Genomic DNA, 26260 nt, shown 5'->3' with positions numbered 1-26260 from the left:
TTGATTCCCTATCAATGTGGATGCCTGTATTCGTGAATGAGGTCTTGAGCCATAACCCTTACATGAACATTTAGAAAACTGTTTCCAACTTCAGCAAGCATTGGTGGTTCAGTGGTAGACTTCTCGCCTGCCACGCGGGAGACCTGGGTCTGATTCCCAGCCAATGCATATAAATGGTACATTATGCCGGAATGTTACATTATGCCAGGTACTTGGCTGTTATGGCTGCTTCTTCAAGGTGTTTCAATTGAGACGTTCAAAAAATTGGTAGTTCAACACCATCACAATAGCTTCCCTTTAAACTTTGCCTTCATCTCTACTAGACATTCGGTTTGGCAAGTTGCTTTCAACAACTGTGAAAAGCATGTTCATTGATGGTTCAGTGGTAAATGTCTTTATTTTTACCAGGGTCTGATTCCTGGCCAATGCATGTGAATATTACATTATGCCAGATTCTTGGCTGTTATGGCTGCTTCTTCAAGGTGTTTCAATTGAGACATTCAAAAAATTGGTAGTTCAACACCATCACAATAGATTCTCTTTAAAATTTGCCTTCAGCTCTACTTGACATTCGGTTTGGCAAGTTGCTTCCAACAACTGTGAAAAGCATGTTCATTGATGGTTCAGTGGTAAATGTCTTTGTTTTTACCAGGTCCGATTCTTGGGCAATGCAAGTTACATGTGTTGGGTTGTACCAGGGAACTTCCTGTGAAAGCTGTCTGTCCTTATTGTGCTATACATTTTTCTCTCATTATATTTGTGAGTTGAGGATGTTGTCAGAAAAAGTGTCTATGTTACTTGTAATAAGAAGTGTTTGCATTATGCACAAAGGATGTATGTTGTCAGGGGAAATGTTATGATACATTCTTAGCTGCTTTTTAGCATTTGAGTGCAAGGTTGTTTCCCTATCAATGTGGATGCCTGTATTCCTGAATGAGGTCTTGAGCCATAACCCTAACATGAACATTTAGAAAACTGTAGGCAATTATAGCAAGCATTGTTGGTTCAGTGGTAGAATTCTCGCCTCCCATGCGGGAGACCTCGGTTTGATTCCCCGCTAATGTGTGTAAATGGTATATTATGCCGGAATGTTACATTATGCAAGGTACTTGGCTGTTATGGCTGCTTCTTCAAGGTGTTTCAATTGAGACGTTCAAAAAATTGGTAGTTCAACACCATCACAATAGATTCTCTTTAAAATTTGCCTTCAACTCTACTTGACATTCGGTTTGGCAAGTTGCTTCCAACAACTGTGAAAAGCATATTCATTGATGGTTCAGTGGTAAATGTCTTTCTTTTTACCAGGGTCTGATTCCTGGCCAATGCATGTGAATATTACATTATGCCAGATTCTTGGCTGTTATGGCTGCTTCTTCAAGGTGTTTCAATTGAGACGCTCAAAACATTGGTATTTCAACACCATCACAATAGATTCTCTTTAAAATTTGCCTTCAACTCTACTTGACATTCGGTTTGGCAAGTTGCTTCCAACAACTGTGAAAAGCATATTCACTGATGGTTCAGTGGTAAATGTCTTTCTTTTTACCAGGGTCTGATTCCTGGCCAATGCATGTGAATGTTACATTATGCCAGATTCTTGGCTGTTATGGCTGCTTCTTCAAAGTGTTTCAATTGAGACGTTCAAAACATTGGTAGTTCAACACCATCACAATAGATTCTCTTTAAAATTTGCCTTCAACTCTACTTGACATTCGGTTTGGCAAGTTGCTTCCAACAACTGTGAAAAGCATGTTCATTGATGGTTCAGTGGTAAATGTCTTTCTTTTTACCAGGGTCTGATTCCTGGCCAATGCATGTGAATGTTACATTATGCCAGATTCTTGGCTGTTATGGCTGCTTGTTCAAGGTGATTCAATTGAGAAGTTCTAAAATTTGGTAGTCCAATACCATCACAATAGATTCTCTTTCAAATTTGCCTTCATCTCTACTAGACATTCGGTTTGGCAAGTTGCTTTCAACAACTGTGAAAAGCATGTTCATTGATGGTTCAGTGGTAAATGTCTTTGTTTTTACCAGGTCCGATTCTTGGGCAATGCAAGTTACATGTGTTGGGTTGTACCAGGGAACTTCCTGTGAAAGCTGTCTGTCCTTATTGTGCTATACATTTTTCTCTCATTATATTTGTGAGTTGAGGATGTTGTCAGAAAAAGTGTCTATGTTACTTGTAATAAGAAGTGTTTGCATTATGCACAAAGGTTGTATGTTGTCAGGGGAAATGTTATGATACATTCTTAGCTGCTTTTTAGCATTTGAGTGCAAGGTTGATTCCCTATCAATATGGATGTCTGCATTCCTGAATGAGGTCTTGAGCCATAACCCTAACATGAACATTTAGAAAACTGTTTGTAGCTACAGCAAGCATTGGTGGTTCAGTGGTAGAATTCTCGCCTGCCACGTGGGAGACCCGGGTCCGATTCCCGGCCAATGCATATAAATGTTACGTTATGCCGGAATGTTACATTATGCCAGGTACTTGGCTGTTATGGCTGCTTCTTCAAGGTGTTTCAATTGAGACGTTCAAAAAATTGGTAGTTCAACACCATCACAATAGCTTCCTTTAAACTTTGCCTTCATCTCTACTAGACATTCGGTTTGGCAAGTTGCTTTCAACAACTGTGAAAAGCATGTTCATTGATGGTTCAGTGGTAAATGTCTTTCTTTTTACCAGGGTCTGATTCCTGGCCAATGCATGTGAATATTACATTATGCCAGATTCTTGGCTGTTATGGCTGCTTCTTCAAGGTGTTTCAATTGAGACGTTCAAAAATTGGTAGTTCAACACCATCACAATAGATTCTCTTTAAAATTTGCCTTCATCTCTACTAGACATTCGGTTTGGCAAGTTGCTTCCAACAACTGTGAAAAGCATGTTCATTGATGGTTCAGTGGTAAATGTCTTTGTTTTTACCAGGTCCGATTCTTGGGCAATGCAAGTTACATGTGTTGGGTTGTACCAGGAACTTCCTGTGAAAGCTGTCTGTCCTTATTGTGCTATACATTTTTCTCTCATTATATTTGTGAGTTGAGGATGTTGTCAGAAAAAGTGTCTATGTTACTTGTAATAAGAAGTGTTTGCATTATGCAGAAAGGATGTATGTTGTCAGGGAAATGTTATGATACATTCTTAGCTGCTTTTAGCATTTGAGTGCAAGGTTGATTCCCTATCAATGTGGATGCCTGTATTCCTGAATGAGGTCTTGAGCCATAACCCTAACATGAACATTTAGAAAACTGTATGCAGCTACAGCAAGCATTGGTGGTTCAGTGGTAGAATTCTCGCCTGCCACGCGGGAGACCCGGGTCCGATTCCCGGCCAATGCATATAAATGTAACATTATGCCAGAATGTTACATTATGCCAGGTACTTGGCTGTTATGGCTGCTTGTTCAAGGTGTTTCAATTGAGACGTTCAAAACATTGGTAGTTCAACACCATCACAATAGCTCCCCTTTAAACTTTGCCTTCATCTCTACTAGACATTCGGTTTGGCAAGTTGCTTTCAACAACTGTGAAAAGCATGTTCATTGATGGTTCAGTGGTAAATGTCTTTCTTTTTACCAGGGTCTGATTCTTGGCCAATGCATGTGAATATTACATTATGCCAGATTCTTGGCTGTTATGGCTGCTTCTTCAAGGTGTTTCAATTGAGACGTTCAAAAATTGGTAGTTCAACACCATCACAATAGATTCTCTTTAAAATTTGCCTTCAACTCTACTTGACATTCGGTTTGGCAAGTTGCTTCCAACAACTGTGAAAAGCATATTCATTGATGGTTCAGTGGTAAATGTCTTTCTTTTTACCAGGGTCTGATTCCTGGCCAATGCATGTGAATGTTACATTATGCCAGATTCTTGGCTGTTATGGCTGCTTGTTCAAGGTGTTTCAATTGAGAAGTTCTAAAATTTGGTAGTCCAATACCATCACAATAGATTCTCTTTAAAATTTGACTTCATCTCTACTAGACATTCGGTTTGGCAAGTTGCTTTCAACAACTGTGAAAAGCATGTTCATTGATGGTTCAGTGGTAAATGTCTTTGTTTTTACCAGGTCCGATTCTTGGGCAATGCAAGTTACATGTGTTGGGTTGTACCAGGGAGCTTCCTGTGAAAGCTGTCTGTCCTTATTGTGCTATACATTTTTCTCTCATTATATTTGTGAGTTGAGGATGTTGTCAGAAAAAGTGTCTATGTTACTTGTAATAAGAAGTGTTTGCATTATGCACAAAGGATGTATGTTGTCAGGGGAAATGTTATGATACATTCTTAGCTTCTTTTTAGCATTTGAGTGCAAGGTTGATTCCCTATCAATATGGATGCCTGCATTCCTGAATGAGGTCTTGAGCCATAACCCCAACATGAACATTTAGAAAACTGTATGCAACTATGGCAAGCATTGGTGGTTCAGTGGTAGAATTCTCGCCTGCCACGCGGGAGACTCGAGTCTGATTCCCGGCCAATTCATGTAAATGTTACATTATGCCAGAATGTTACATTATGCCAGGTACTTGGCTGTTATGGCTGCTTGTTCAAGGTGTTTCAATTGAGACGTTCAAAAAATTGGTAGTTCAACACCATCACAATAGCTTCCCTTTAAACTTTGCCTTCATCTCTACTAGACATTCGGTTTGGCAAGTTGCTTTCAACAACTGTGAAAAGCATGTTCATTGATGGTTCAGTGGTAAATGTCTTTCTTTTTACCAGGGTCTGATTCCTGGCCAATGCATGTGAATGTTACATTATGCCAGATTCTTGGCTGTTATGGCTGCTTCTTCAAGGTGTTTCAATTGAGACGTTCAAAAAATTGGTAGTTCAACACCATCACAATAGATTCTCTTTAAAATTTGCCTTCAGCTCTACTTGACATTCGGTTTGGCAAGTTGCTTCCAACAACTGTGAAAAGCATGTTCATTGATGGTTCAGTGGTAAATGTCTTTCTTTTTACCAGGGTCTGATTCCTGGCCAATGCATGTGAATGTTACATTATGCCAGATTCTTGGCTGTTATGGCTGCTTGTTCAAGGTGTTTCAATTGAGAAGTTCTAAAATTTGGTAGTCCAATACCATCACAATAGATTCTCTTTAAAATTTGACTTCATCTCTGCTAGACATTCGGTTTGGCAAGTTGCTTTCAACAACTGTGAAAAGCATGTTCATTGATGGTTCAGTGGTAAATGTCTTTGTTTTTACCAGGTCCGATTCTTGGGCACTGCAAGTTACATGTGTTGGGTTGTACCAGGGAACTTCCTGTGAAAGCTGTCTGTCCTTATTGTGCTATACATTTTTCTCTCATTATATTTGTGAGTTGAGGATGTTGTCAGAAAAAGTGTCTATGTTACTTGTAATAAGAAGTGTTTGCATTATGCAGAAAGGATGTATGTTGTCAGGGAAATGTTATGATACATTCTTAGCTGCTTTTTAGCATTTGAGTGCAAGGTTGATTCCCTATCAATGTGGATGCCTGTATTCCTGAATGAGGTCTTGAGCCATAACCCTAACATGAACATTTAGAAAACTGTATGCCAACTATCAGCAAGCATTGGTGGTTCAGTGGTAGACTTCTCGCCTGCCACGTGGGAGACCTGGGTCTGATTCCCAGCCAATGCATATAAATGGTACATTATGCCGAATGTTACATTATGCCAGGTACTTGGCTGTTATGGCTGCTTCTTCAAGGTGTTTCAATTGAGACGTTCAAAAATTGGTAGTTCAACACCATCACAATAGCTTCCCTTTAAACTTTGCCTTCATCTCTACTAGACATTCGGTTTGGCAAGTTGCTTTCAACAACTGTGAAAAGCATGTTCATTGATGGTTCAGTGGTAAATGTCTTTATTTTTACCAGGGTCTGATTCCTGGCCAATGCATGTGAATATTACATTATGCCAGATTCTTGGCTGTTATGGCTGCTTCTTCAAGGTGTTTCAATTGAGACATTCAAAAATTGGTAGTTCAACACCATCACAATAGATTCTCTTTAAAATTTGCCTTCAGCTCTACTTGACATTCGGTTTGGCAAGTTGCTTCCAACAACTGTGAAAAGCATGTTCATTGATGGTTCAGTGGTAAATGTCTTTGTTTTTACCAGGTCCGATTCTTGGGCAATGCAAGTTACATGTGTTGGGTTGTACCAGGAACTTCCTGTGAAAGCTGTCTGTCCTTATTGTGCTATACATTTTTCTCTCATTATATTTGTGAGTTGAGGATGTTGTCAGAAAAAGTGTCTATGTTACTTGTAATAAGAAGTGTTTGCATTATGCACAAAGGATGTATGTTGTCAGGGGAAATGTTATGATACATTCTTAGCTGCTTTTTAGCATTTGAGTGCAAGGTTGTTTCCCTATCAATGTGGATGCCTGTATTCCTGAATGAGGTCTTGAGCCATAACCCTAACATGAACATTTAGAAAACTGTAGGCAATTATAGCAAGCATTGTTGGTTCAGTGGTAGAATTCTTGCCTCCCATGCGGGAGACCTCGGTTTGATTCCCGCTAATGTGTGTAAATGGTATATTATGCGAATGTTACATTATGCAAGGTACTTGGCTGTTATGGCTGCTTCTTCAAGGTGTTTCAATTGAGACGTTCAAAAAATTGGTAGTTCAACAACATCACAATAGATTCTCTTTAAAATTTGCCTTCAACTCTACTTGACATTCGGTTTGGCAAGTTGCTTCCAACAACTGTGAAAAGCATATTCATTGATGGTTCAGTGGTAAATGTCTTTCTTTTTACCAGGGTCTGATTCCTGGCCAATGCATGTGAATATTACATTATGCCAGATTCTTGGCTGTTATGGCTGCTTCTTCAAGGTGTTTCAATTGAGACGTTCAAAACATTGGTATTTCAACACCATCACAATAGATTCTCTTTAAAATTTGCCTTCAACTCTACTTGACATTCGGTTTGGCAAGTTGCTTCCAACAACTGTGAAAAGCATATTCACTGATGGTTCAGTGGTAAATGTCTTTCTTTTTACCAGGGTCTGATTCCTGGCCAATGCATGTGAATGTTACATTATGCCAGATTCTTGGCTGTTATGGCTGCTTCTTCAAAGTGTTTCAATTGAGACGTTCAAAACATTGGTAGTTCAACACCATCACAATAGATTCTCTTTAAAATTTGCCTTCAACTCTACTTGACATTCGGTTTGGCAAGTTGCTTCCAACAACTGTGAAAAGCATGTTCATTGATGGTTCAGTGGTAAATGTCTTTCTTTTTACCAGGGTCTGATTCCTGGCCAATGCATGTGAATGTTACATTATGCCAGATTCTTGGCTGTTATGGCTGCTTGTTCAAGGTGATTCAATTGAGAAGTTCTAAAATTTGGTAGTCCAATACCATCACAATAGATTCTCTTTCAAATTTGCCTTCATCTCTACTAGACATTCGGTTTGGCAAGTTGCTTTCAACAACTGTGAAAAGCATGTTCATTGATGGTTCAGTGGTAAATGTCTTTGTTTTTACCAGGTCCGATTCTTGGGCAATGCAAGTTACATGTGTTGGGTTGTACCAGGGAACTTCCTGTGAAAGCTGTCTGTCCTTATTGTGCTATACATTTTTCTCTCATTATATTTGTGAGTTGAGGATGTTGTCAGAAAAAGTGTCTATGTTACTTGTAATAAGAAGTGTTTGCATTATGCACAAAGGTTGTATGTTGTCAGGGAAATGTTATGATACATTCTTAGCTGCTTTTAGCATTTGAGTGCAAGGTTGATTCCCTATCAATATGGATGTCTGCATTCCTGAATGAGGTCTTGAGCCATAACCCTAACATGAACATTTAGAAAACTGTTTGTAGCTACAGCAAGCATTGGTGGTTCAGTGGTAGAATTCTCGCCTGCCACGTGGGAGACCCGGGTCCGATTCCCGGCCAATGCATATAAATGTTACGTTATGCCGGAATGTTACATTATGCCAGGTACTTGGCTGTTATGGCTGCTTCTTCAAGGTGTTTCAATTGAGACGTTCAAAAAATTGGTAGTTCAACACCATCACAATAGCTTCCCTTTAAACTTTGCCTTCATCTCTACTAGACATTCGGTTTGGCAAGTTGCTTTCAACAACTGTGAAAAGCATGTTCATTGATGGTTCAGTGGTAAATGTCTTTCTTTTTACCAGGGTCTGATTCCTGGCCAATGCATGTGAATATTACATTATGCCAGATTCTTGGCTGTTATGGCTGCTTCTTCAAGGTGTTTCAATTGAGACGTTCAAAAAATTGGTAGTTCAACACCATCACAATAGATTCTCTTTAAAATTTGACTTCATCTCTACTAGACATTCGGTTTGGCAAGTTGCTTTCAACAACTGTGAAAAGCATGTTCATTGATGGTTCAGTGGTAAATGTCTATGTTTTTACCAGGTCCGATTCTTGGGCAATGCAAGTTACATGTGTGGGGTTGTACCAGGGAACTTCCTGTGAAAGCTGTCTGTCCTTATTGTGCTATACATTTTTCTCTCATTATATTTGTGAGTTGAGGATGTTGTCAGAAAAAGTGTCTATGTTACTTGTAATAAGAAGTGTTTGCATTATGCAGAAAGGATGTATGTTGTCAGGGGAAATGTTATGATACATTCTTAGCTGCTTTTTAGCATTTGAGTGCAAGGTTGATTCCCTATCAATGTGGATGCCTGTATTCCTGAATGAGGTCTTGAGCCATAACCCTAACATGAACATTTAGAAAACTGTATGCTGCTATCGCAAGCATTGGTGGTTCAGTGGTAGAATTCTCGCCTGCCACTGTTGTAGTTTTTCATGCCAATTTTGTGAAAAATCACTCATCATCTTTGGGGTTTTGATTTCAGAAGAATAGACTTTATTATCACACAATAAAGCCGAGTTGCCTACGGTGAAACCACAGTACCAACAACAACAACAACAACAACTGAAGCATCTTTGGTTTGGTTTTACTTAAATATACCTCCTCAAACAAGGTGGGGCTTACATGCATTATCTATCATGCTCTTCATTGACTCTGGTCTTGACCATATTAAGAAGTAACAGAATGTCCTTTGGAAGAGATCAATTCTCCCCCCTAAGTAATGCTATTTATGTTTCTGCACACACAGTCAAATAGTCAAACCTATGTGAGCACATATTCATCACGTCACAGGCCTTTACATACAGTAAACTGCATGTTTGCCCCTCAGACATAACTGTGGTATAAATCAACCATGTTTTCATCGATTACTCCTGATTAACTTGATAAAAAATATACTACATATTCCCTCCTCTGTGACTTTCTATAGTCACAAATTAACATATTTAAGCATGTACGTGCTCCTGGTTTGGTCTTGTTTTTGGTTGTCACAGTTACGTAGATTGCATTAAACAAAATATTCATCCTAATTTTAAGAGTTCTTGCTTGTAGTGTAGATGTCTTCAACCCAGATGCTTTATGCATCGTAGAGGATCACCCTTTGGGGAGAGGTTAACCAGCACTTACACCCAGGGCGTGGTTCTTCATATCTTCTTATATATTCATTGAAGGAATCAATTTCCTCCCAATTTGGTCTTTCTGTCCATTCAGGGTAGTTGCCATTACATTGGGCCATTCACATCAATCAAAGTCATCTGCTTTACTGTTGCTTGAATCCAAAATTATTTTACTAAGGATCACACAGAAACTTATTCCTTCCACAATGTTATTATCCAGATATTATATTAATTTTAGTTAATTGTGTACCCCATTTCTTTTGGCAATCAGGTCATGTTCATTTTAGTCACCACCATATATTCTTTTCCATTCTTCATTATTATTCAAATGTACATGAGTTCAATAACAGCATAAATAAAAATAATTTTCCTTCATCATGCAAACAGTCCCAGGTTTGCTTAATACTTCTTTAATAATTTAGGCACTTCTTTGTATGCAACGGTTCTCAAAGCTTTACCTCCAAAATCAATCTATAATTGGTCTTCTACACAGGGTGTGATCCCCTGATAACACAGTGATAGAATGCTTGTTATTCATCGCTGTGATAAAATATTTAATAAAGCGGTTATTAAGACACTGTCAGGTTGAGTGGAACTCACAACTTCTGGCAGGTTTCTTCTAGACCTCCCTTTTGATGCTTCTTTCCTAAAAGCATCCATCCACTTCCTTAAACCCAGTTCACCCTTCTTGGGCATGTTTCCAGGGCGGTGGCGCCCTGTCTTAGGCAGCTCTCACTTTGCAATTGGAGAGTCTTTACCCGTCATTGGGTCGTCACCTCTTGCCACTGGAGAATTTTACCCATTATTGGGTCATCATCTCTTGTCTCTGGTCTCGGTACCGCTCAGTCTTATTATCCAATCTTTAATAATTTGGTATCTGTAAACAAACATTTTCCCTTGTTTTAGGGAGCATCACCTGAGAACCATCACAGCCAATGGAGCCATCTACAACTGCTCAAACATTGAGACAGTCCAAAACATGGTTAAATTCACAAAGCATTATTCACAGTTCAACAATCTATTGAAATTGTCCAAATGAAAAGTAAAATGCAACAATTGAACTCATTTACAGTTCACTAATTTCCATTCAAGTTGTTATATTTTCTCATTTAGCAAAGGTCATAAAAGACTTTGTCTCTTGGTGAAGACTATCCATCAGAACAAATCAAAATACAGGGTAATCTCTGTCAGGCTTCTAAGATGCTTAATTTAAATCATCACTTAATTTAATAATTGCTAGGTAGTTTTAGAACCTACATTTATTCATCCAGATGTACACTCAACCAAATCTCTTATCTTTAGTATGAGATTCAAATTGCCCTCTGAAAATAACAAATCTTTAATCATGATGAGGAAAGCTGTTTGAACCTTTCCTTCATATTACTGTATCTAACATTATTGTCAAATCACATCATTTTCCATGTAAAAGAAAATAAAATCAAAAGAAAATAAAACAAATTAGTGATATGGTTCTAGCCCACTTAAAAACTTAAACTGAGAGCTGAGAGGGAAAGAATTTTGAGAGAGAGATTGCACTCCTTCACACTGTTGTTACAGTTATTCCTTTTTTTTTCTTAGAAAATCACAATAACACATTTGTAATTCTACAACAGTGAGAATAGTGATAAATGTAATTTAATAAAATGATATAATCAAATATATTTTATTATATTATCTGCTTTCAACCTTTGCCATTGTAAACCATCTTCAAGAAAACTTCTAGAATTTCTACTTCTCTTATCCCTTCCCTCCTCACGCAATAAAATTAATGCGCATTTGTATTCAGACCATTGAGAAATTTAAGTTTTCGTTTTAAACTCTCTTATGTTTACTTTCTCTTTTTCTTACTCTTTCTCAGGAGAAGGAACTTTCATTATGTCAAATAAACCAACATAAATTACCTTTTTAAATTAACAGAAAATAAATGAAAGATTCTAAACAAAATAAAATAGTAAAGTGGCACAATGGAAGTTCAGACAAATATCTTGTGTTTTGCAATAATTGATCAGTGAAATACATTATGTCCTTTGAATTTCTTACAAGTCTCATTTTTATATCCTAATCCTTTAATAATATGATTTTTCAGTTATTATCGTCTTATGCTTATCAGCATTTCATGATCAATTATTCAGTTAAATAGCAGAGACAGATGTCACTGTGCATAAACTGTATACCTTTAAAACAGTTTTTTCATGTATTTAACTTAAAATAAAAAATAGCTTACTAGAAGTAGACACTTATTAACTCCTTGCAGTACTGATTAAGCTTTTTCTTTAAAGTGAGGGTAGTCTTTTGAAAATTTAGGGGAGTAAACAATCCAATATGTTACTCTTACTTTGCCATTTAGTTTTAATGTTTAACCTTCACATTAACAAATTCGCAATTAGATGCTGGATTTAAATTTAGACCCTCAGAACAATTTAGACATGGATATTGCACCCATGGATGGCATTTGGAAAATCAAACATCCAATTAGTCATATATGACTGAAATCAACTTATGAAGAGAAATTTGAATCAACAATTGAAATGTCAATTCAGTAATGATTACCAGCATTCATGATAGTAAGAGGGTCAATATAACAGCCCACATACTGTATTTCTCAGTCTTTTTCCTTTTCTCCGGACTGTCTCCTGTAACATAAGCTTCTTCAACAAATCATCTGGCCCAGCAATGGTGAGAGTCTGGTTCCAGAATGAGTTATTGAAATGACTTACACAATGCTGACAACAGAGAGAGTAAAACATGGTTAGCATCAATTTCACACAGAATATACACATTACATCAAATTATTTATGATATTCAATTTAATCCTAATGTTTCTCTATGGGTTTCACCTAATACCAATCTCCAATTTTTCCTTAGCATTATCAATATTTTTTCAATCAAATACACCACATATTGGGACTTATTTTAATTCTAGCTGTCATGACTGGTCATAGAACAAACCCAAGAAAAAACTTCTCTAAGCAAATTTGAAACGTAGAGAACATGAAATGATTTAAATTATTCTTAAATTTATTTTCTTTAATTCTAGTCTCAGTGACAACTTTCAGTGTACCCATGATCAACCAATGCCTACACTGTATATATAAAACAAGAAATAAAAGAAAAATGTCTAATCTCAAAAGAAATAAAAGAAAAATGTCTAATCTCAAAAGAATCTGCTATCTCTTTTTTCAAAATTTGGGGGCCCCCTGTGTTTGACTAGAGACATTATGAGAGACACCGGGTTTAACCTCTCTGTTCACTATCAGGTCTCACTAAATCTCTCCAGTCAGACTTCCCTAGCAAAAATAATAAACACTATCTGTCTTATTTTTGTTGGTTGATCAAATTTACACCAATAAAGTTGCACAAACATATACATTGTTCTCCAGACATATTTAAACACATCAAAAATAAAACATATAATCATGGGTTTTTAAATGTATATATCAAGACATTATAGTTTAATTTAATAATGTTGAAACTGTTATTCTCTCATATTGGACTAGACAGAACATAAAACAGACACATGAATGTGAAATTTTCACATTTAAGATTTATTTTTCATATTCCAATTTCAAAATCCTTCTTTCTAATCTCCCTTTCCCTTTTTCTGTGGCTTTGATAACTACTGGCCACACTTCGAGAAATGACATCCACATTCTATCTAAAGTATTTGGAGCTGACCTTTGGGAGTTGCCCTTTGGGGTCACATAGGGAGGTATTTTTAAAAAGGAACCTGTCATTTTACCCTCCTCTGCATGCCTCAGCTTTTCTGGTCTGCTTTATATTTCTCAGTGAATTTTAAACTTTCTGGATATAGCTCTTACTTTATTTTACTCTTATCTTTTTATTTATTGATTTTTAAACCTTTTAATCTAACTGTCTTTCTAAATCATTTTCCTTTTCTTCTAATATTTGAATTATTATACCCCATACATGAATACATTTCCTATATGTTTGTCAATTTACTTTTAGGATCAGTCTTCATCTAGATCTTAGTTTTTATTTCTCCACTGGTTCCTTCTTCATTTTTACTTAGCATATAAAAATGAAAACTTATTTTAGCAGCATTAATTTAAATAAATCAATACATTTAGAGAATAAATGAGTCTCTTATTTCTTTTTTAAATGTATTTCCTTCTACACTAATCTTCAACAGCAATATTTTGAAACAATTTTCCCGATTTCTTTCACCTTTACTTTTTAATACACAAAGTTCATTCACGTCACTTTATTATTTATTTATTTATTTTGCTTTCTCATTTCTTTGAGATTATACACAGTGGACTTCTAGATTTTAGTATTTCCACTGGAGTTTTACCTTATGTAATATAACAATACTTATCTTAAATACAACCTTTGTTTAAATTCCAATTACTTAGTTGACTTCATTTTAATGCAATACACTAGACTTAAAGCTTTAATTCTTATTCTCTTTATTTATTATTTTATTTTTCTCCTAGCTTTTTTTTTATTTTTCAAACTGATTTTAATTACTTTAAAGTTGTTTAATTTTATTTCAATATCAAATTTTTTATTGTTATTTATCCCTGTGCTTTAAATGTTAAACTTTAAGCACAGATATCTCTTTGATTTCACAACTTCTCTATATGAAGTTTACTTCTCTTCTGTGATTTGACCAGTTCAGAAGCTTAACATTTTACCGTCAGCTGCTAGTTCTAAAAAACTTCACAGCTGAGAGTTAATTTTCTGTCTACGCAGCAAAGCTGAGTCTCTCTAACTTGGTCACACACCCTACAATATCTCTTGAATGTATAGATTATCTGCATGAAGTCAAATACATTTCTATGCTACAGTCTAGTTTAGGAGTTATGTTCTAGCCCATTCCAATCAACAGCTGCTAGACTAAGAACAGCCAAGACTAAATGTTTTCCAGCCAGTTGTAAGTTAACTTTTTGATTTCTTTTTTCCTAATTTTGTTTTACATCTATATTAAATGTATATTTCTATCTATATATCTTTATCATTGGTTTTATCTCCACTTTACAACCAGAATATTTATTAGGTGCCTTTTCTTCCTGTTATATCAGCTCTTCTCTGCCTCCATATATTGATGGAAGGTTGAAAATAGCCCAAATATATTTTCTCTGCTGTAAATTGCATATATACCCCTTACCATTTATGCAGCACAGGCTGATATTTTGGAACATTTTTAGTTTTCTATATTTTAACAAAGTTCATTATTCCAAAGTTTCTCAAGACAGGCTTTCAGTCCAATCTTTGTACTGGGCTTATGTCTGTACTCAGTCATACACGTCCATACACACTTGCTCTTTACACACTTTCAAACACAAATACAGATACTCTCACAAACCACAGAAATGACCACACTTTTTACAAACACAAGGCCTTTATAAACACAGTTTATAAATAACTGTGTTTATTTATAAACTTTTGTGTCACAATAACACAAAATAATTCTAGAACGCAACTATTCTACCACTCCTCTTGAGTGACCCGTTCCTACAGGTTTTATACACACAAACACACACTCCTCTTGAGTGACCCGTTCCTACAGGTTTTATACACACAAACACACACTCCTCTTGAGTGACCCGTTCCTACAGGTTTTATACACACAAACACACACTCCTCTTGAGTGACCTGTTCCTACAGGTTTTATAAACATACACTCTTTTTGAGTGACCCGTTCCTACAGGTTTTTAAACACAAACACACCCTTCTTGAGTGACCTGTTCCTACAGGTTTTTAAACACAAACACACCCTTCTTGAGTGACCTGTTCCTACAGGTTTTTAAACACAAACACACCCTTCTTGAGTGACCTGTTCCTACAGGTTTTTAAACATAAAACAGTTAACAAAAATTTACAGATGATTGCATGCAATTATTTCTTCTGGAATCAAAACCCTTTATTTATTCTTATTTTCCTTTTTTATTGGTTTAGAAGAGCTTTTTGAGCGTTCTTACCACCACAGGCGAACTGGCAAGTAACACAAACGTTTATAAGCAAAATATGCTTACCTCCTAATGGTGGCCACCGTGTTTGTGTTCGCCTTCCCAGCCAGCCTGTGATGTAAAGACTCTGCTCTCTTCTGTCGCTGTTCGGGCGCCAATTGTTGTAGTTTTTCATGCCAATTTTGTGAAAAATCACTCATCATCTTTGGGGTTTTGATTTCAGAAGAATAGACTTTATTATCACACAATAAAGCCGAGTTGCCTACGGTGAAACCACAGTACCAACAACAACAACAACAACAACTGAAGCATCTTTGGTTTGGTTTTACTTAAATATACCTCCTCAAACAAGGTGGGGCTTACATGCATTATCTATCATGCTCTTCATTGACTCTGGTCTTGACCATATTAAGAAGTAACAGAATGTCCTTTGGAAGAGATCAATTCTCCCCCCTAAGTAATGCTATTTATGTTTCTGCACACACAGTCAAATAGTCAAACCTATGTGAGCACATATTCATCACGTCACAGGCCTTTACATACAGTAAACTGCATGTTTGCCCCTCAGACATAACTGTGGTATAAATCAACCATGTTTTCATCGATTACTCCTGATTAACTTGATAAAAAATATACTACACCACGCGGGAGACCCGGGTCCGATTCCCGGCCAATGCATGTAAATGTTACATTATGCAAGGTACTTGGCTGTTATGGCTGCTTCTTCAAGGTGTTTCAATAGAGACGTTCAAAAAATTGGTAGTTCAACACCATCACAATAGCTTCCCTTTCAACTTTGCCTTCATCTCTACTAGACATTCGGTTTGGCAAGTTGCTTTCAACAACTGTGAAAATCATGTTCATTGATGGTTCAGTGGTAAATGTCTTTCTTTTTACCAGGGTCTTATTCCTGGCCAATGCATGTGAATATTACATTATGCCAGATTCTTGGCTGTTATGGCTGCTTCTTCAAGGTGTTTCAATTGAGACGTTCAAAAAATTGGTAGTTCAACACCATCACAATAGATTTTCTTTAAAATTTGCCTTCAACTCTACTTGACATTCGGTTTGGCAAGTTGCTTCCAACAACTGTGAAAAGCACATTCATTGATGGTTCAGTGGTAAATGTCTTTCTTTTTACCAGGGTCTGATTCCTGGCCAATGCATGTGAATGTTACATTATGCCAGATTCTTGGCTGTTATGGCTGCTTGTTCAAGGTGTTTCAATTGAGAAGTTCTAAAATTTGGTAGTCCAATACCATCACAATAGATTCTCTTTAAAATTTGACTTCATCTCTACTAGACATTCGGTTTGGCAAGTTGCTTTCAACAACTGTGAAAAGCATGTTCATTGATGGTTCAGTGGTAAATGTCTTTCTTTTTACCAGGTCCGATTCTTGGGCAATGCAAGTTACATGTGTGGGGTTGTACCAGGGAACTTCCTGTGAAAGCTGTCTGTCCTTATTGTGCTATACATTTTTCTCTCATTATATTTGTGAGTTGAGGATGTTGTCAGAAAACGTGTCTATGTTACTTGTAATAAGAAGTGTTTGCATTATGCAGAAAGGATGTATGTTGTCAGGGGAAATGTTATGATACATTCTTAGCTGCTTTTTAGCATTTGAGTGCAAGGTTGATTCCCTATCAATGTGGATGCCTGTATTCCTGAATGAGGTCTTGAGCCATAACCCTAACATGAACATTTAGAAAACTATAGGCAACTACAGCAAGCATTGGTGGTTCAGTGGTAGAATTCTTGCCTCCCACGCGGGAGACCCGGGTCCGATTCCTGGCCAATGCATGTAAATGTTACATTATGTCAGGTACTTGGCTGTTATGGCTGCTTCTTCAAGGTGTTTCAATTGAGACGTTCAAAAAATTGGTAGTTCAACACCATCACAATAGCTTCCCTTTAAACTTTGCCTTCATCTCTACTAGACATTCGGTTTGGCAAGTTGCTTTCAACAACTGTGAAAAGCATGTTCATTGATGGTTCAGTGGTAAATGTCTTTCTTTTTACCAGGGTCTGATTCCTGGCCAATGCATGTGAATATTACATTATGCCAGATTCTTGGCTGTTATGGCTGCTTCTTCAAGGTGTTTCAATTGAGACGTTCAAAACATTGGTAGCTCAACACCATCACAATAGCTTCCCTTTAAACTTTGCCTTCATCTCTACTAGACATTCGGTTTGGCAAGTTGCTTCCAACAATTGTGAAAAGCATGTTCATTGATGGTTCAGTGGTAAATGTCTTTCTTTTTACCAGGGTCTTATTCCTGGCCAATGCATGTGAATGTTACATTATGCCAGATTCCTGGCTGTTATGGCTGCTTGTTCAAGGTGTTTCAATTGAGAAGTTCTAAAATTTGGTAGTCCAATACCATCACAATAGATTCTCTTTAAAATTTGACTTCATCTCTACTAGACATTCGGTTTGGCAAGTTGCTTTCAACAACTGTGAAAAGCATGTTCGTTGATGGTTCAGTGGTAAATGTCTTTCTTTTTACCAGGTCCGATTCTTGGGCAATGCAAGTTACATGTGTGGGGTTGTACCAGGGAACTTCCTGTGAAAGCTGTCTGTCCTTATTGTGCTATACATTTTTCTCTCATTATATTTGTGAGTTGAGGATGTTGTCAGAAAAAGTGTCTATGTTACTTGTAATAAGAAGTGTTTGCATTATGCACAAAGGATGTATGTTGTCAGGGGAAATGTTATGATACATTCTTAGCTGCTTTTTAGCATTTGAGTGCAAGGTTGATTCCCTATCAATGTGGATGCCTGTATTCCTGAATGAGGTCTTGAGCCATAACCCTAACATGAACATTTAGAAAACTGTAGGCAACTACAGCAAGCATTGGTGGTTCAGTGGTAGAATTCTCGCCTGCCACGCGGGAGACCCGGGTCCGATTCCCGGCCAATGCATATAAATGGTACATTATGCCGGAATGTTACATTATGCAAGGTACTTGGCTGTTATGGCTGCTTCTTCAAGGTGTTTCAATTGAGACGTTCAAAAAATTGGTAGTTCAACACCATCACAATAGCTTCCCTTTAAACTTTGCCTTCATCTCTACTAGACATTCGGTTTGGCAAGTTGCTTTCAACAACTGTGAAAAGCATGTTCATTGATGGTTCAGTGGTAAATGTCTTTCTTTTTACCAGGGTCTGATTCCTGGCCAATGCATGTGAATATTACATTATGCCAGATTCTTGGCTGTTATGGCTGCTTCTTCAAGGTGTTTCAATTGAGACGTTCAAAAAATTGGTAGTTCAACACCATCACAATAGATTCTCTTTAAAATTTGCCTTCAACTCTACTTGACATTCGGTTTGGCAAGTTGCTTCCAACAACTGTGAAAAGCATGTTCATTGATGGTTCAGTGGTAAATGTCTTTGTTTTTACCAGGGTCTGATTCCTGGCCAATGCATGTGAATGTTACATTATGCCAGATTCCTGGCTGTTATGGCTGCTTGTTCAAGGTGTTTCAATTGAGAAGTTCTAAAATTTGGTAGTCCAATACCATCACAATAGATTCTCTTTAAAATTTGACTTCATCTCTACTAGACATTCGGTTTGGCAAGTTGCTTTCAACAACTGTGAAAAGCATGTTCATTGATGGTTCAGTGGTAAATGTCTTTCTTTTTACCAGGGTCTGATTCCTGGCCAATGCATGTGAATATTACATTATGCCAGATTCTTGGCTGTTATGGCTGCTTCTTCAAGGTGTTTCAATTGAGACGTTCAAAACATTGGTAGTTCAACACCATCACAATAGCTTCCCTTTAAACTTTGCCTTCATCTCTACTAGACATTCGGTTTGGCAAGTTGCTTCCAACAACTGTGAAAAGCATGTTCATTGATGGTTCAGTGGTAAATGTCTTTCTTTTTACCAGGGTCTTATTCCTGGCCAATGCATGTGAATGTTACATTATGCCAGATTCCTGGCTGTTATGGCTGCTTGTTCAAGGTGTTTCAATTGAGAAGTTCTAAAATGTGGTAGTCCAATACCATCACAATAGATTCTCTTTAAAATTTGACTTCATCTCTACTAGACATTCGGTTTGGCAAGTTGCTTTCAACAACTGTGAAAAGCATGTTCGTTGATGGTTCAGTGGTAAATGTCTTTCTTTTTACCAGGTCCGATTCTTGGGCAACGCAAGTTACATGTGTGGGGTTGTACCAGGGAACTTCCTGTGAAAGCTGTCTGTCCTTATTGTGCTATACATTTTTCTCTCATTATATTTGTGAGTTGAGGATGTTGTCAGAAAAAGTGTCTATGTTACTTGTAATAAGAAGTGTTTGCATTATGCACAAAGGATGTATGTTGTCAGGGGAAATGTTATGATACATTCTTAGCTGCTTTTTAGCATTTGAGTGCAAGGTTGATTCCCTATCAATGTGGATGCCTGTATTCCTGAATGAGGTCTTGAGCCATAACCCTAACATGAACATTTAGAAAACTGTACGCAACTACAGCAAGCATTGGTGGTTCAGTGGTAGAATTCTCGCCTGCCACGTGGGAGACCCGGGTCCGATTCCCGGCCAATGCATATAAATGGTACATTATGCCGGAATGTTACATTATGCCAGATTCTTGGCTGTTATGGCTGCTTCTTCAAGGTGTTTCAATTGAGACGTTCAAAAAATTGGTAGTTCAACACCATCACAATAGATTCTCTTTAAAATTTGCCTTCAACTCTACTTGACATTCGGTTTGGCAAGTTGCTTCCAACAACTGTGAAAGCATGTTCATTGATGGTTCAGTGGTAAATGTCTTTCTTTTTACCAGGGTCTGATTCCTGGCCAATGCATGTGAATATTACATTATGCCAGATTCTTGGCTGTTATGGCTGCTTCTTCAAGGTGTTTCAATTGAGACGTTCAAAAAATTGGTAGTTCAACACCATCACAATAGCTTCCCTTTAAACTTTGCCTTCATCTCTACTAGACATTCGGTTTGTCAAGTTGCTTCCAACAACTGTGAAAAGCATGCTCATTGATGGTTCAGTGGTAAATGTCTTTCTTTTTACCAGGGTCTGATTCCTGGCCAATGCATGTGAATATTACATTATGCCAGATTCTTGGCTGTTATGGCTGCTTCTTCAAGGTGTTTCAATTGAGACGTTCAAAAAATTGGTAGTCCAATACCATCACAATAGATTCTCTTTAAAATTTGCCTCCAACTCTACTTGACATTCGGTTTGGCAAGTTGCTTCCAACAACTGTGAAAAGCATGTTCATTGATGGTTCAGTGGTAAATGTCTTTCTTTTTACCAGGTCCGATTCTTGTGCAATGCAAGTTACATGTGTTGGGTTGTACCAGGGAACTTCCTGTGAAAGCTGTCTGTCCTTATTGTGCTATACATTTTTCTCTCATTATATTTGTGAGTTGAGGATGTTGTCAGAAAAAGTGTCTATGTTACTTGTAATAAGAAGTGTTTGCATTATGCAGAAAGGATGTATGTTGTCAGGGGAAATGTTATGATACATTCTTAGCTGCTTTTTAGCATTTGAGTGCAAGGTTGATTCCCTATCAATGTGGATGCCTGTATTCCTGAATGAGGTCTTGAGCCATAACCCTAACATGAACATTTAGAAAACTGCATGCCACTATTGCAAGCATTGGTGGTTCAGTGGTAGAATTCTCGCCTGCCACTCGGGAGACCCGGGTCTGATTCCCGGCCAATGCAAATAAATGTTACATTATGCCGGAATGTTACATTATGCCAGGTACTTGGCTGTTATGGCTGCTTGTTCAAGGTGTTTCAACTGACAAGTTCAAAAAATTGGTAGTTCAACACCATCACAATAGCTTCCCTTTAAACTTTGCCTTCATCTCTACTAAACATTCGGTTTGGCAAGTTGCTTTCAACAACTGTGAAAAGCGTGTTCATTGATGGTTCAGTGGTAAATGTCTTTCTTTTTACCAGGGTCTGATTCCTGGCCAATGCATGTGAATGTTACATTATGCCAGATTCTTGGCTGTTATGGCTGCTTCTTCAAGGTGTTTCAATTGAGACGTTCAAAAAATTGGTAGTTCAACACCATCACAATAGATTCTCTTTAAAATTTGCCTTCAACTCTACTTGACATTCGGTTTGGCAAGTTGCTTCCAACAACTGTGAAAAGCGTGTTCATTGATGGTTCAGTGGTAAATGTCTTTCTTTTTACCAGGGTCTGATTCCTGGCCAATGCATGTGAATGTTACATTATGCCAGATTCTTGGCTGTTATGGCTGCTTCTTCAAGGTGTTTCAATTGAGAAGTTCTAAAATTTGGTAGTCCAATACCATCACAATAGATTCTCTTTAAAATTTGCCTTCATCTCTACTAGACATTCGGTTTGGCAAGTTGCTTTCAACAACTGTGAAATGCATGTTCGTTGATGGTTCAGTGGTAAATGTCTTTCTTTTTACCAGGTCCGATTCTTGGGCAATGCAAGTTACATGTGTGGGGTTGTACCAGGGAACTTCCTGTGAAAGCTGTCTGTCCTTATTGTGCTATACATTTTTTCTCATTATATTTGTGAGTTGAGGATGTTGTCAGAAAAAGTGTCTATGTTACTTGTAATAAGAAGTGTTTGCATTATGCAGAAAGGATGTATGTTGTCAGGGGAAATGTTATGATACATTCTTAGCTGCTTTTTAGCATTTGAGTGCAAGGTTGATTCCCTATCAATGTGGATGCCTGTATTCCTGAATGAGGTCTTGAGCCATAACCCTAACATGAACATTTAGAAAACTGTAGTCAACTATAGCAAGCATTGGTGGTTCAGTGGTAGAATTCTCGCCTGCCTCGCGGGAGACCCGGGTCCGATTCCTGGCCAATGCATATAAATGTTACATTATGCCGGAATGTTACATTATGCAAGGTACTTGGCTGTTATGGCTGCTTCTTCAAGGTGTTTCAATTGAGACGTTCCAAAAATTGGTAGTTCAACACCATCACAATAGCTTCCCTTTAAACTTTGCCTTCATCTCTACTAGACATTCGGTTTGGCAAGTTGCTTTCAACAACTGTGAAAAGCATGTTCATTGATGGTTCAGTGGTAAATGTCTTTCTTTTTACCAGGTCCGATTCTTGGGCAATGCAAGTTACATGTGTGGGGTTGTACCAGGGAACTTCCTGTGAAAGCTGTCTGTCCTTATTGTGCTATACATTTTTCTGTCATTATATTTGTGAGTTGAGGATGTTGTCAGAAAAAGTGTCTATGTTACTTGTAATAAGAAGTGTTTGCATTATGCAGAAAGGATGTATGTTGTCAGGGGAAATGTTATGATACATTCTTAGCTGCTTTTTAGCATTTGAGTGCAAGGTTGATTCCCTATCAATGTGGATGCCTGTATTCCTGAATGAGGTCTTGAGCCATAACCCTAACATGAACATTTAGAAAACTGTTTGTAGCTACAGCAAGCATTGGTGGTTCAGTGGTAGAATTCTCGCCTGCCACGCGGGAGACCCGGGTCCGATTCCCGGCCAATGCATGTAAATGTTACATTATGCCAGGTACTTGGCTGTTATGGCTGCTTCTTCAAGGTGTTTCAATTGAGACGTTCAAAAAATTGGTAGTTCAACACCATCACAATAGATTCTCTTTAAAATTTGCCTTCAACTCTACTTGACATTCGGTTTGGCAAGTTGCTTCCAACAACTGTGAAAGCATGTTCATTGATGGTTCAGTGGTAAATGGCTTTCTTTTTACCAGGGTCTGATTCCTGGCCAATGCATGTGAATATTACATTATGCCAGATTCTTGGCTGTTATGGCTGCTTCTTCAAGGTGTTTCAATTGAGACGTTCAAAAAATTGGTAGTTCAACACCATCACAATAGATTCTCTTTAAAATTTGCCTTCAACTCTACTTGACATTCGGTTTGGCAAGTTGCTTCCAACAATTGTGAAAAGCATATTCATTGATGGTTCAGTGGTAAATGTCTTTCTTTTTACCAGGGTCTGATTCCTGGCCAATGCATGTGAATGTTACATTATGCCAGATTCCTGGCTGTTATGGCTGCTTGTTCAAGGTGTTTCAATTGAGAAGTTCTAAAATTTGGTAGTCCAATACCATCACAATAGATTCTCTTTAAAATTTGCCTTCATCTCTACTAGACATTCGGTTTGGCAAGTTGCTTTCAACAACTGTGAAATGCATGTTCGTTGATGGTTCAGTGGTAAATGTCTTTCTTTTTACCAGGTCCGATTCTTGGGCAATGCAAGTTACATGTGTGGGGTTGTACCAGGGAACTTCCTGTGAAAGCTGTCTGTCCTTATTGTGCTATACATTTTTTTCTCATTATATTTGTGAGTTGAGGATGTTGTCAGAAAAAGTGTCTATGTTACTTGTAATAAGAAGTGTTTGCATTATGCAGAAAGGATGTATGTTGTCAGGGAAATGTTATGATACATTCTTAGCTGCTTTTTAGCATTTGAGTGCAAGGTTGATTCCCTATCAATGTGGATGCCTGTATTCCTGAATGAGGTCTTGAGCCATAACCCTAACATGAACATTTAGAAAACTGCATGCCACTATTGCAAGCATTGGTGGTTCAGTGGTAGAATTCTCGCCTGCCACGCGGGAGACCCGGGTCCGATTCCCGGCCAATGCATGTAAATGTTACATTATGCCAGGTACTTGGCTGTTATGGCTGCTTCTTCAAGGTGTTTCAATTGAGACGTTCAAAAAATTGGTAGTTCAACACCATCACAATAGATTCTCTTTAAAATTTGCCTTCAACTCTACTTGACATTCGGTTTGGCAAGTTGCTTCCAACAACTGTGAAAGCATGTTCATTGATGGTTCAGTGGTAAATGTCTTTCTTTTTACCAGGGTCTGATTCCTGGCCAATGCATGTGAATATTACATTATGCCAGATTCTTGGCTGTTATGGCTGCTTCTTCAAGGTGTTTCAATTGAGACGTTCAAAAAATTGGTAGTTCAACACCATCACAATAGATTCTCTTTAAAATTTGCCTTCAACTCTACTTGACATTCGGTTTGGCAAGTTGCTTCCAACAATTGTGAAAAGCATATTCATTGATGGTTCAGTGGTAAATGTCTTTCTTTTTACCAGGGTCTGATTCCTGGCCAATGCATGTGAATGTTACATTATGCCAGATTCCTGGCTGTTATGGCTGCTTGTTCAAGGTGTTTCAATTGAGAAGTTCTAAAATTTGGTAGTCCAATACCATCACAATAGATTCTCTTTAAAATTTGCCTTCATCTCTACTAGACATTCGGTTTGGCAAGTTGCTTTCAACAACTGTGAAATGCATGTTCGTTGATGGTTCAGTGGTAAATGTCTTTCTTTTTACCAGGTCCGATTCTTGGGCAATGCAAGTTACATGTGTTGGGTTGTACCAGGGAACTTCCTGTGAAAGCTGTCTGTCCTTATTGTGCTATACATTTTTTTCTCATTATATTTGTGAGTTGAGGATGTTGTCAGAAAAAGTGTCTATGTTACTTGTAATAAGAAGTGTTTGCATTATGCAGAAAGGATGTATGTTGTCAGGGGAAATGTTATGATACATTCTTAGCTGCTTTTTAGCATTTGAGTGCAAGGTTGATTCCCTATCAATGTGGATGCCTGTATTCCTGAATGAGGTCTTGAGCCATAACCCTAACATGAACATTTAGAAAACTGCATGCCACTATTGCAAGCATTGGTGGTTCAGTGGTAGAATTCTCGCCTGCCACGCGGGAGACCCGGGTCCGATTCCCGGCCAATGCATGTAAATGTTACATTATGCCAGGTACTTGGTTGTTATGGCTGCTTCTTCAAGGTGTTTCAATTGAGACGTTCAAAAAATTGGTAGTTCAACACCATCACAATAGCTTCCCTTTAAAATTTGCCTTCAACTCTACTTGACATTCGGTTTGGCAAGTTGCTTCCAACAATTGTGAAAAGCATATTCATTGATGGTTCAGTGGTAAATGTCTTTCTTTTTACCAGGGTCTGATTCCTGGCCAATGCATGTGAATGTTACATTATGCCAGATTCCTGGCTGTTATGGCTGCTTGTTCAAGGTGTTTCAATTGAGAAGTTCTAAAATTTGGTAGTCCAATACCATCACAATAGATTCTCTTTAAAATTTGACTTCATCTCTACTAGACATTCGGTTTGGCAAGTTGCTTCCAACAACTGTGAAAAGCATGTTCATTGATGGTTCAGTGGTAAATGTCTTTCTTTTTACTAGGGTCTGATTCCTGGCCAATGCATGTGAATATTACATTATGCCAGATTCTTGGCTGTTATGGCTGCTTCTTCAAGGTGTTTCAATTGAGACGTTCAAAAAATTGGTAGTTCAACACCATCACAATAGATTCTCTTTAAAATTTGCCTTCAACTCTACTTGACATTCGGTTTGGCAAGTTGCTTCCAACAACTGTGAAAAGCGTGTTCATTGATGGTTCAGTGGTAAATGTCTTTCTTTTTACCAGGGTCTGATTCCTGGCCAATGCATGTGAATGTTACATTATGCCAGATTCTTGGCTGTTATGGCTGCTTCTTCAAGGTGTTTCAATTGAGAAGTTCTAAAATTTGGTAGTCCAATACCATCACAATAGATTCTCTTTAAAATTTGCCTTCATCTCTACTAGACATTCGGTTTGGCAAGTTGCTTTCAACAACTGTGAAATGCATGTTCGTTGATGGTTCAGTGGTAAATGTCTTTCTTTTTACCAGGTCCGATTCTTGGGCAATGCAATTTACATGTGTGGGGTTGTACCAGGGAACTTCCTGTGAAAGCTGTCTGTCCTTATTGTGCTATACATTTTTTTCTCATTATATTTGTGAGTTGAGGATGTTGTCAGAAAAAGTGTCTATGTTACTTGTAATAAGAAGTGTTTGCATTATGCAGAAAGGATGTATGTTGTC

General features: G+C 37.7%; 12 non-coding genes across 12 annotated transcripts; all 12 read left to right on the top strand.

Annotated features, from left to right (window-relative positions):
- The first annotated feature begins 97 nt into the window (after window positions 1-97).
- On the top strand, window positions 98-168 carry trnag-gcc (transfer RNA glycine (anticodon GCC)). The gene has a single exon. It is a non-coding gene; the product is annotated as a tRNA-Gly (tRNA).
- Window positions 169-2379: 2211 nt separating this feature from the next.
- Window positions 2380-2450, top strand: trnag-gcc (transfer RNA glycine (anticodon GCC)). The gene has a single exon. It is a non-coding gene; the product is annotated as a tRNA-Gly (tRNA).
- An 821-nt stretch (window positions 2451-3271) lies between these two features.
- On the top strand, window positions 3272-3342 carry trnag-gcc (transfer RNA glycine (anticodon GCC)). Its single transcript has one exon. It is a non-coding gene; the product is annotated as a tRNA-Gly (tRNA).
- Window positions 3343-7826: 4484 nt separating this feature from the next.
- Window positions 7827-7897, top strand: trnag-gcc (transfer RNA glycine (anticodon GCC)). Its single transcript has one exon. It is a non-coding gene; the product is annotated as a tRNA-Gly (tRNA).
- A 9218-nt stretch (window positions 7898-17115) lies between these two features.
- trnag-ccc (transfer RNA glycine (anticodon CCC)) lies at window positions 17116-17186 on the top strand. The gene has a single exon. It is a non-coding gene; the product is annotated as a tRNA-Gly (tRNA).
- A 1052-nt stretch (window positions 17187-18238) lies between these two features.
- trnag-gcc (transfer RNA glycine (anticodon GCC)) lies at window positions 18239-18309 on the top strand. The gene has a single exon. It is a non-coding gene; the product is annotated as a tRNA-Gly (tRNA).
- Window positions 18310-19867: 1558 nt separating this feature from the next.
- On the top strand, window positions 19868-19938 carry trnag-gcc (transfer RNA glycine (anticodon GCC)). Its single transcript has one exon. It is a non-coding gene; the product is annotated as a tRNA-Gly (tRNA).
- A 1069-nt stretch (window positions 19939-21007) lies between these two features.
- trnag-gcc (transfer RNA glycine (anticodon GCC)) lies at window positions 21008-21078 on the top strand. The gene has a single exon. It is a non-coding gene; the product is annotated as a tRNA-Gly (tRNA).
- A 1069-nt stretch (window positions 21079-22147) lies between these two features.
- On the top strand, window positions 22148-22218 carry trnag-gcc (transfer RNA glycine (anticodon GCC)). Its single transcript has one exon. It is a non-coding gene; the product is annotated as a tRNA-Gly (tRNA).
- Window positions 22219-22800: 582 nt separating this feature from the next.
- trnag-gcc (transfer RNA glycine (anticodon GCC)) lies at window positions 22801-22871 on the top strand. The gene has a single exon. It is a non-coding gene; the product is annotated as a tRNA-Gly (tRNA).
- Window positions 22872-23921: 1050 nt separating this feature from the next.
- Window positions 23922-23992, top strand: trnag-gcc (transfer RNA glycine (anticodon GCC)). The gene has a single exon. It is a non-coding gene; the product is annotated as a tRNA-Gly (tRNA).
- A 1051-nt stretch (window positions 23993-25043) lies between these two features.
- Window positions 25044-25114, top strand: trnag-gcc (transfer RNA glycine (anticodon GCC)). The gene has a single exon. It is a non-coding gene; the product is annotated as a tRNA-Gly (tRNA).
- Window positions 25115-26260: the final 1146 nt, after the last annotated feature.

Source organism: Xyrauchen texanus, chromosome 34 (genome assembly GCF_025860055.1).
Source record: "Xyrauchen texanus isolate HMW12.3.18 chromosome 34, RBS_HiC_50CHRs, whole genome shotgun sequence".
Classification (NCBI taxonomy): domain Eukaryota; kingdom Metazoa; phylum Chordata; class Actinopteri; order Cypriniformes; family Catostomidae; genus Xyrauchen; species Xyrauchen texanus.
This window is presented reverse-complemented; position numbering and strand designations above follow the sequence as displayed.